Genomic DNA, 11,894 nt, shown 5'->3' with positions numbered 1-11,894 from the left:
AAAATCCTTAAGTAACATTTCATAAATCCAATCCTTCATTTGAGATTATAGCCATGGTGCAAATCTAATTTGGTATGGTGGATCAATGATGCACAAGGAGCCATGGCAAATATTCCCAATATGATTTGTGTATTGATATTACACATAGTAGATACGAGCAATCCATGGCCATATGTATAATTGTGACGACATCCACATGCTCTTTTCCCTGAGATAGCACGCCTTTTGTTTACTAGTCTTGGTTCCAAAGGCTTATCACTCAAGTCCTTTGGTCCATAGGCACACCAATACCTACAATATATCCAATAAATTTTTATATGAAAAGAAAATTTGAGCACTTTTTTACGTGTGTCATATGAAAGTAAAATTTATTACGCTTTTAGCTCCTCAAAAGTATCCTACTTTGGTTTTTTCAATGATCCTTCATTGTGTTTTTTTGTCCGTTGAATAGAAAGTTTGTGGGGGCATCAAGCCTCTCATTTTCACCCTTGATAAAATCAACCATGTGATTCATGGGAATATAAGCTATACTCATGATCTCATATTTTGAACAGATATCCACTAACTTCTCCCATTGCAAGGATGAAGCACAAATGGGCCCTTGTGGGAGAAATTGAACTTTTATGCATGGCTGCATTTAAAAAAAAAGATATTAGCATTTTGAAATATAATTATATAGTAGTATTTCAACCAAAGGATGCAAAAACCTAGCTCTTATTAGTATTTATAAATTGAATTACCAAAATAAACATTATCAGTATATTTTTTGCAAAGTTACATTTAGGCATGCCGTGTATAGATTGCATTGGAATAATTATTCAAATAATTATAAATTCAAAATGAGCAATGATATGTAGCTCACCTCGGTACTCAAAGTAGACTTATCAGAGTGTATAGACATAATGAAAATGTAGAATATATTTCCATAAGTTTACACTTTCATAGATGAGGTAATACAAGAGCCATGGCCAATGATATTTTGGATATGGGCCAATGACTTCCTCGATAATAAATCTTCGAAGGTACTTTTCTTTACAAGTAACATGGTGCCAAGGCCAATTTAATAGGAGATACGAAAAGAGAGGGATGTCCAATTTGAGCTAAATGAGCACAATCCTAAAGAAAGGGATGTCCGAGTTGAGCTAAATGAGCACAATCCTTAAGAACTTTACAGAAACTATGGCAGCATCAAATGTGTTAAGTGAGTGCACCCTGCAAAAACACAAGAGCACAGTTAGTATGGTGTTGCAAAAGATCAATACAATACATCAGCTAGTGCTAATATACTTATTACTCCATTTATAGACTTGAAATATAGCCCTCCGAGAAGGGTTCGTTGGTTGAGAGAGACAGAGACAGAGACAGAGACAGAGGTACCTTCCATCTATATTGTCGAAGAGACGTACCTTCCTACTTCCTGCTGAGAGACAGAACATGACTTTATTTTGATAACCATCAGGGTGTTACACCAGACAACAGCAAGCCTGGAGGGGCTAAGATTACAAAGAGATGTCTGAAGCACACACACTGAGCAGTTAATACACTAAGCATAGATAAATATTATTCAGTTACTGCAAAGTACTAACATGACTCTGGGCGGCTAGCTAACTAACAACATCCCTCCCTGTTTAGGAAGCTCCCTGAAAAGATGTTGTCCTTCCCTCTACTTCAACTGGTGAGCAGCACTTCTGAATCAATCAAGATGGTCCTCTCTTCTAACAAGTTTGAAACGTGATTGTTCGACTTGGGTGTTGCAGTCGGCCTACACTCCACTAATCCTTGATGGCGCCCCTTTAGTCTTTAAAGCTCTCCTCCCCCCCCCCCCCCCCCCCCCCCTTGATGGATTAGAGAGTCGCCTCAGAACTATAGCTGCCCATCAGATGAGGACCGCCGTTGAGATCCTCACCTCTCCCTTTCACAATGGCCGCTTCCATTTGCACAGCCGAAAGCCCCGTTAGATTGGTATTTAGCACTCCTGTCTACTGTAGCTCAGGCCTGGCCAGTCTCTATTAGATTGGTGGACGCTGCTCAGGCACAATTCAACGGGGTGCTACAGCTGCATCGCAGAGAGAGAGAGAGAGAGAGAGAGAGAGAGAGAGAGAGAGACGAGGGAGGGATGAGGCTGGAAAGAGGTGGAGATTCAGTCATGCGTTGTCTCGCCTTGAATGCTACCCACGGGGCCACGAGGCGATGGTGGCTGGACTCTCCGGCGACATCCCTGGCATCTCGCGAGTTAACGGTAGATGGAGGGCCCCATCGCCACATAGGCGAAGGGGCTTGAAATATAGCCCAAGCCCCAATGATTGGGCTTGCGATGCCATGGACTTCTGGCCGCCATTTCATCTCAACTGGGCGTGCGTCTGATGATTGAGTTGGCGTTGCCAGTGCCTGCACTGCTCGCCTGTGTGTTGATGGAGGCATTGAAGCTCGCTGAGTTCGCTTGCATTATGAGCTCACCGTGTAGGCGGCCTGAAGCTCATCTTCTCAGTTGGATACGTGTGTTCACCAAACCCATCAGCTGAGATGGCAGCGATGATATTGAATATCGCTATACCTTACGCTGATGCAAGCGTGGTAATGTGGACTCGACGATGTTTCTTGGAGGAGGAGATTGAGGCTGGTTACACACCGCCATTGCCTGCCCAGTTTGCACCCAGTTGGTGGGCATAGGAAAAGTTAACATCCGTCACTTGCTTACACACTGGGCGGCGGACATTTCTCATGGTCATTAAGTGTCCGTCTATTTTTCATCCGTAATCGTTGACACACCGGCCACCACCTATGCACCGGACACTTCTCGATTCATGTGTGAATGAGTGGATGCTATGGATGTTGATCATTAGTGATATAATAATTACTATTTGAATACCTATTTAAGCACAATCATTGATGCCAGATTTTAAAAAATGACTATTAAAATTGAAAAAAAGTGATTCGTAAAACTAAAAGCGTTATAAGACTATAAAAAGCGACTAATAGAATTCAAAGCATTACAAACTTTTAAAAAACGGCTTATAACACTAACACAAATTAGTAATGAAAAAGAGAGCAGGGGAGTTGAACCCCTTCACCATGCTATTTAGACATGGCTCTACCCAGCTCTCTGCGGAAAGGTGGAAAGAGGGAAATTTTTTTAGCACACCACCCTTCTTTCCACCTTTCCACCTGCACTGCACACGCTACTGAAGTTTACTCACCATTGTCTTCGTCGTCGATTTCCTCCGCAGAGTCAGAATCACCAAAAACTGTTCTCACATTTGTGTTCTCCCTCTCTCGAAACATGGCTTGAGCAATGTTGTCTCTTCGAGATGCCCCCCCAGGATGGCTTGCCTCCGGTGTTGGCTCCGTTGCTTGGGCTCTTTGTATTGCTTGCGTGGTACCTATGTTAGTTAGCGTAGCAACCTCTGCTAATCCATTCCTCAAACTATTTTGCTGGTCCATATCTTGACGAGGTGCATTACTTTCTCTCTCAAGTTCCGTTGTCGCTTCACGTATCCATGCATCATCAAAACTATCTTCATGCACAATGCATATATTATGTAGAACAAGGCATACTGCCACCATTTTCGGGACATTTTATAAAAGCATATCACATCTCTTCAACAAAATACGAAATCGGGCTTTAAGAATGCCAAATGCCCTTTCAACTAGCATACGAGTACTTGATTGTATGTAATTCCAATGATAGCATTTTGAAGATAGTCCATCCTTACCACCCTTGAAAGGAGGAAGCATCCAAAAGCGTGCAGGATAAGCACAATCACCTAGTAGACAATATTGTCCCAAAGCTTTGTTTAAGCATCGTTTTCCTAGGTCTGAACGTTGAAAAATATTCCAGTCGTGCATAGACCTGCCCAGCCAACGTCATGGTCCCAAACAACACAATTGGCTGCCACACTTATCTGTAGAATAATTGAGTGGAAGCCCTTCCTATTAAAATAATCTTCATGGTTCTCTCTTGGGGCAATGATGGGAATGTGACTACCATCTACTGCACCAACAACATAGGGTGTACCTCGAAGGGCCCGAAATGCATCTGCATTTTTTTGCATTTGTTGTGATGTTGGCCACTTTATGTACATACCATGCAATCCACATGCGGCCAATGCATCGCAAAAGTCCAGAATAGCCATCTGTGTAAAAGAAGTTAAGACTCCGTACAAATTAGCTATGAGTCCCAAATTTGAGCCACTCACCAAGCGATGCAAAGCCACACAAACCCGCTTCTCCACAAGTATTGCTCTTCGATAGTTCGTGTTCTTGCATCGCATTTGTGGTGCTAACTTTGCAACGAGATATTCAAATATGCTCCTGCTAACTTATAACCTGCTTTTGAACATTCGGTTTGAATAACTCCCCAGAAGCCCCTGCTCCATAAAAGTTTGTGGTCTTGGATAGGCCCAGCATGACCGTCGATCGTGCCTTCGCTGACCTATCCTAGCTCAACATGCAACATAACCACAAGCCATGCACTCCATCAAAGTATGCAATTGCATACTGTCATCGTCCCCGTCCTCCAAATCACTTAACAATAGCTGAAACATTGCCATGACAGCAACTGTAACACCGATGACACACATTATCAAAAGATTTTGGTCATCCATTCACCTGTCAAAAGATTTGATGAAACTCTATGAGAATTGAATAGAGATGTTTAGGTAGAGTAAAAAACCTTTTTTTTTTTAAGTTCCAAATTCATCTAAAGTTAAAACCATCATTCATTTTTAAGACTTTTGATTACATCTAACAACCCAAATACAGAGGAGGCAAGTGTATCCATGGTAACGAGCTTGCGCTCTTCAAATGCTTTCTTTTCCTCTAGGTTTGCTTTTTGGTTGGCTAACATAGATCGAGCGGTGCTAGCCATGTCATTAAGTGACTCCTCTATCTTTCTACCCTTCTTATTGCATGCTCCTTGGCTAGTTGTTTGATCTTGCCCAATCTTCGAAGGCTCATTGGATCCAATGTCTTCCTGGGTGTGGTCACATAGATCATTGGAGATAGATATAGTGTTGTCTTCTGGAGAAGATAACCCACCAACAGATGAGGCATGTGCATGTCTTCTGGAGAAGATAACCCACCAACATATGAGGCATGTGCATCACTGACAACATTTGCACGATTCCACATATATTCATCCACAAGATCATACCATTGACAAATGCTCCTGCGATCATTACCTGATATGGCATTGTGGGCCTTATCCTTTCTATATGACTTATAAACGCGTCCCCAGCATTTTCTGCATGCCTCACCATCTTTGTCGAACTCTAGAAATAGAGATGCTAGTTGTGTGGGTACCTTCGACCATATATCCACTCCTTGCTTTGGTGGCTTTGAGAACTCCGCACTCATGGATCCTCGGATGTGAATGAGTTGTATTGTCCATGCATCCTTCCACTGTGCAAACGGTTTTTTTGTGGTTGTTGAATGATCTTGTGTCTCAGGTCTGTCATCCTGATTCTTTCCTTTTTGCACCCTCTTTGCTTTAGGAGGTTTTGGCGCATCGAACTCAGATGAGGTTCGCTGTCGCCACTGCTTGTTGGCATTCTCGAAAGATGGCACCATTGGTTCTTGAGTCTGAACCAAGTCAACCTCTTCACATGTGTTGTGGACTGCATCACAGGAACTTATTGCTTGTGGTTCTTGTTGTGGTGGTTGCCGGGGGGCCATGCTGAGGACTATGTGTGATTGGATGACGAATTACATGATTGTATGTTGTTGTGGGTCCCTCTACACCTGAATGTCTTGGTTGTTGGAATGGTGAGAAATGAGAGGACAAGGATTGATCAAAGGAGGGCGGTTTGGAAACACGTTTACCAGAATACTGCCAACCACACCATGGCTTGGAAGGTGACTTGGAACACCCAAACTTTGGCTCGAAAAGTACATAAAGTCTTTATTGCATATTGCATCCTGACTCATTTGAGACATGAAATGTTGAAACTCCTCCATGGGAGTGCTCTCTTGAGAACCCATCGAGCTCCACATGCATAAAAATTATCCATAATTTACAATACGTAAATGGTCAAATAGGTTTTTTGTTCAATAACTTTATTCTATCCATAACTATGAATTGTAAAGTTAAAATAGCTTTAATGAAAACTAACTACAATATGTCAAAACCTATCAAGTAAGTAATATGTCAAAACTTATCAAACAAGTAGAATGTACTTAGGTTTTACAAAAACATAATTTAGTTTGCAAATATGTTTTATGAACTTGGCTAAACCATGATGCTACCTATCTAATATTCTTGCATAACTTTACGAGAGTCATCATTATGAACATGCTTATGAACACGTGCCAAAGGTTTCATCTATTGTCGCTCAAGAGTCATCAATCGAAAAGGTTTGATGTGGGTGCCATTTCCCTTAACCCATAGTTTCTACCAAGGTTGCACCTCTTCGCTTGACATGTATGCCATGTTGTTCAATGCCTTCTAAAACATCTTTTATGTATAAAAGATAAGATTATCTATATTGCTTGACCTATGCTTAGAGCACTTACATAATGGCTAATGTTTTGAAATGTCATTTTTTGCCTATTTTATATTCAAAACAAGAGCCAATTTTGTCATAAGCCGTAGCAAAAGAGTATCTTTGTCTACTTTAAATTCAAAACAAGAGCCAATGCATAATCCTACAAAAATATGTTATTGTGATAGCCAATTATGGAGTGGAATTGTATCGATATCCAAAAACCCTAGACTGGTTACATTCCATTCATGAATGATGCATGATGCATTGCTCGCCAATGCAGAAAAGAGAGAGTGAGAGACACCATTGATGCATGATGCATAGTTCATATTCATGCCGCGAGCAATACATGTTTAATCGTTCTAGAAATTCAAATTATCATCATTCGAGAAATTCAGACCATGATGTATCATTCCAAAAACACAATCACGGCACCATTATCATGATGCATCACAGTGCACATTTAATTAAACAAAAAATTATGATGCATTGCTCTCTTGTGCAAAAGAGAGAGAGAGAGAGATCATTCATGCATGATGCATATTTAACAATTATGGCGATAGCAATATAGGTTTAATCATTCCAGAAATACAGATTATCATCATTTCAGAAAATCCGAAACATGATGCATCATTCCAGAAACATAATTAAAGCACGATTATCATGATGCATCATGGTGCATGTTTAATCAAACTTGAAATTCAGAGTTCGCTGGTTACAGACATAAGGAGCAATGAAGGACATGCTGAGCAATGAAGAAGATGATGCCAATCGGAAAGGCCAAAATGAAGGACATGACCCTAAACCAGAAATTAAACCAATCAGAACAATGAAGGACATGTTGAGCAATGAAGAATATAATGCATGTTTATTTAAACCAGAAATTCAGATGAACTGTAATGGGGGGCACCCTTTTTTGCATTTTTGCCCTTCTGATTGGAGTTCACAGATTAACTAAAACCAGAAATTCAGAGTTCATAGGTTACTTAAACTAGAAATCAAACCAATCGGAAAGGCCAAAATGAAGGACCTGACCCTAAACTAGAGATTAAACCAATCGGAACAATGAAGGGCATGCTGAACAATGAAGAAGATAATGCATGTTTATTTAAACCAAAAATTCAGATGAACTATAACGGGGGGCACCCTTTTTTGCATTTTTGCCCTTCTGATTGGAGTTCACAGATTAACTAAAACCCTAAATTCAGAGTTCACAGGTTACTTGAACCAGAAATCAAACCAATCGGAAAGGCCAAAACGAAGGACATGACCCTAACCAGAAATTAAACCAATCGGAACAATGAAGGACATGTTGAGCAATGAAGAAGATAATGCACGTTTATTTAAACCAGAAATTCAGATGAACTGTAACGGGGGGTACCCTTTTTTGCATTTTTGCCCTTCTGATTGGAGTTCATAGATTAACTAAAACCAGAAATTCAGAGCTCACAGGTTACTTAAACCAGAAATCAAACCAATCGGAAAGGCCAAAATGAAGGACATGACCCTAAACCAGAAATTAAACCAATCGGAACAATGAAGGACATGTTGAGCAATGAAGAAGATAATGCATGTTTATTTAAACCAGAAATTCAGATGAACCGTAACGGGGGGCACCCTTTTTTGCTCACAGCATGTCCTTTTGATTGGAGTTCACAGATTAACTAAAACCAAAAATTCGAGTTCATAGGTTAACCAAAAATTAAACCAATCAGAAAGACTTGAAATTGAACTAGAAATTGAACCAATCGCAGGAATGAAGGACATGCTGTGAGCAACGAAGAAGATGATGCATGGTGGACTGCTCTCTTGTGGAGGGGAGAGAGAGAGAGAGAGAGAGAGAGAGAGAGAGAGAGAGAGAGAGAGAGAGAGAGAGAGAGAGAGAGAGAGAGAGAGAGAGAGAGAGAGAGAGAGAGAGAGAGAGAGAGCATTATCTATCATAAGAAATGTGTAATCACCAGAGAGACCATTCATGCATAATCGCCAAAGAGACCATGCATGTGCAGGAAAAAGAAAGAGAGAGAGAGAGAGAGAAGCGTACCTTGATCCGCTGCAAGTCGTCATCTGTGCAGGCATGCATTTCTCATGTTCACGTTTTTATACAGCAACATCTCAGCAAACGGTGACGATCATCACCCAGGGAGCAGCAAACAACAACGGCAAAACACAACGGATTGCAACCTTCAACCAATAGGCGAGCGATGGAGGAGCCCACCACGTACATGGACAAGTTCGAACGGGGGAGCCCCCCCGCGCTATGGAATAGGGAAATAGGGCGAGGGGTGCATTCAATACCCCTTGTGACTCCTGCGACCGGGCTCCCCCGATGTGTAACGAGGGAGCGCCTTTTTTCTGATTTTGGGCCACCCAATTGGCCAGCATAACCTTGACCGGGCAGCCCCTCCCCGATGTGTAATGGGCCTCAAACTAATGGCCGGTGGACTAGCCTTTGAGCTACTGCCTCGTGAGATTGTTATAATAGTAAACAAAGGTATTGAAAACCTGTGTAAATGCACCACCTTCCTCCCAATGAAGGAGAGAGAGAAATTGAAGATAATAGTGGCTCAAGGCTTCCTTTTCTAAGAAAATACCAAAAATAAAAAGCAATTCTCTCTCTCTCTCTCTCTCTCTCTCTCTCTCTCTCTCTCTCTCTCTCTCTCTCTCTCTCTCTCTCTCTCTCTCTCTCTCTCTCTCTCTCTCTCTCTCTCTCTCTCTCTCTCTCAGGAAGTAGATAGGAATGCCAAAGAAAGTCAAGTCGATAGAGAAGAGACAATATAGGACATGTGTGTAGGAAAAATAGGAAGAGAGTAGGTGAAGAAGTAGATGAAAGGGCAGGTGTAAAGCTTGACCAAGCTAATAACAAAACTTAGTCGTAATCATCAAAGCTTAGTGCTAAGCATGAGTGAGATGAAAATGAGTATGGGAGGACAAACTAATGATAAATTAAGTGTGTAAAATATAGCTCCAAATATGTTTCCTACTCTAATGCCATGTTGGAATATCGGTGCTTCCACATGATCACAAGCTCGAGAACATAGCTATGGAAAATGATACCTTAAAGTGCCCATGATTGTGTCTGTGTTTGTGGCGTGTGTGTTGGGGGGGGGGGGGGGGGGGGGAAGAGGAAGATAGACAAGCTAGATGCAGAGTAGAAATGTATTCATATTGATAGATCCAAGAGTTGTGTTACAATGTGAATGAACCTCTTATATAGGCTGAGGCAAGTGGTTTGCTTACATCATCAATGATGTCAAGATCATATGGATCCAACCATGTCTCTCAAAAGAGTCCAAATATATCTCCTCCTTTTTCCACCAACTAAAGGATGATTCATATGAGCCTATTAGACATGCATATTTCGACATTATAGATATATGGAACGAGTGTAGGTATTATTCAAGAAATGGTAGGGCTCAAGTTGGAGCTTGCAAAAATTTAGGATGCACTACAACAACCCACTGCACATTCAATGTGTCTATTGTATCAGCAATAATCTTTTATCAAAATATCCAAATTTATTAAACTAATCTTTAATTTCTGACCAGCACATTAAATGGGCTTCTTTCATTTAAAATTTTCATTAAATGATTCAATATCATCCACTAAGTCTTCATGTTAATGTTATTCTAGATGTATTGAGTTGTAGGCTAATGAAAAATATTGCATCTCCTCACTTACTTAATTTTGATAAAATTAAAATTGTATATTTGAATCATGTTTCTATTTTTGAAGTTCAAGCTTTTAACATAATGATTCCTACTTCTACTTTAGATCTTGATATTTTTTTAATTTAGCAAAGATCACATAATAGTAACACCATTATTTTTTATCATTACACTTATGTGCATGGATTTTTGTATTATCAAATAAAGTTGTATATTATTGCATCTTTTAGAAATATTGCCATGATTGAAATGCATACACATGATTATAATATGAAATATATAAGAATTCAATCTACTGTAATTTCATGCAAACAATATTTATTGGCCTACAATGAAGCATGATATTGCAAAAGTAGTCTAAATGCATTATGTATCAATGCATTAAACATCATCATGGAAAATCGTATGGATTACTCATACCTCTACATGTACCTAGTGGACCATGGTAACAAATTTCTATGGATTTTATTATTGGCCTTCCTACAATGTCCACACACCATAACAGGATTTTGACACTAATGGATAGATTCAATAAACGAGCTTATTTAATTCCTTGTAAATAGACTCTACTTGCTCCACAAGTTGCTAAACTTTTTAATAGCACTATCTTTCCTCGTCATGGGTTTCTTAAGTTTGTACGAACATAAGTCTTTTTTTCTTTCTTTCATCATTACGATCGTAATGGGCAATTTTTGCAAAAAAAAAATTGTTGCACTGTTTAAAAACCTTGGTTCTAAGATGGACTTTACCTCCACTTTCCACCTTGAAAGAAATGGGAAAACTGAAGCAACTAATAGTACTATCCTTTATCCTCTTAGATCTTATATCATTGATAGACCAAATAACTAGAATCAACACTTACCTATTCTCTAGTTATCTACAATAACACTCCATATTCTACTATTGGTAGAGAACCTTTTGAAGTTATTTTTTATGGAAAGAAATTACTTGTGACCACAATTGCTACTAATATTCTAGCGTTGACACTTGGGCAATAACCATAGAAAACTTTTAGAGGAAGTGACTAAAAAGATCAAGCAATCACAATTGAGGTATGCAACCCAAGCAAACAAGAAACATAGTGTTATTAAATTTAAAGAAAATGATCTAGTTTGGCTGCAAATCGAAAAGATGATGTTAAAATTCATTGAAAGACATCCAAAAATCAAATTAACACTAAGGCACTATGGCCCATTCCGTATTACTCATAAGATTAATGAGAATATACTTTTGTTGGAAATTCCTTATTAATAGATTCATAATTCTTTTCACATCAGTTTATTAAAACCTTTTAAGGGAATAACTCCAGTTGCACATGTTATAGATTATCCTCCTTTGTTAGAGAAAGATACAAATATTTAAATTCCTAAAGTAATTATTGACCATGACCAGACGACAACTAGAATCGAAAATGAGTATCATAGGTATCTAGTGAAGTATAGAAATCATCTATGGAAGAATCTCAATGGATTCAAAAATCAGTGCTAACTCCGGCTTTTGACCACACTCACAATCACATTAAATATATCACGCACACAAATTCACCACATGACACAATGTTTCATGTAAAATACATGAAACCTTATTTTGTCACACAAGTGCACACGTTTGATACTAGTCGTGCTATGCTTAATAGATGGATAAAAGGGTACTAATGTGTTTTGTATTATGCTAAGTGAATTATTAGACCCAGTTATGAAAAATAAGTATTTTGGGATGTACACTTTAAATGTGTAGAAATTATATGCTT

This window comes from Lygodium microphyllum, chromosome 26 (genome assembly GCF_053477565.2).
Source record: "Lygodium microphyllum isolate KBCC chromosome 26, Lygodium_microphyllum_v1.1.10, whole genome shotgun sequence".
NCBI lineage: Eukaryota > Viridiplantae > Streptophyta > Polypodiopsida > Schizaeales > Lygodiaceae > Lygodium > Lygodium microphyllum.
Note: the sequence above shows the minus strand (reverse complement) of the source record.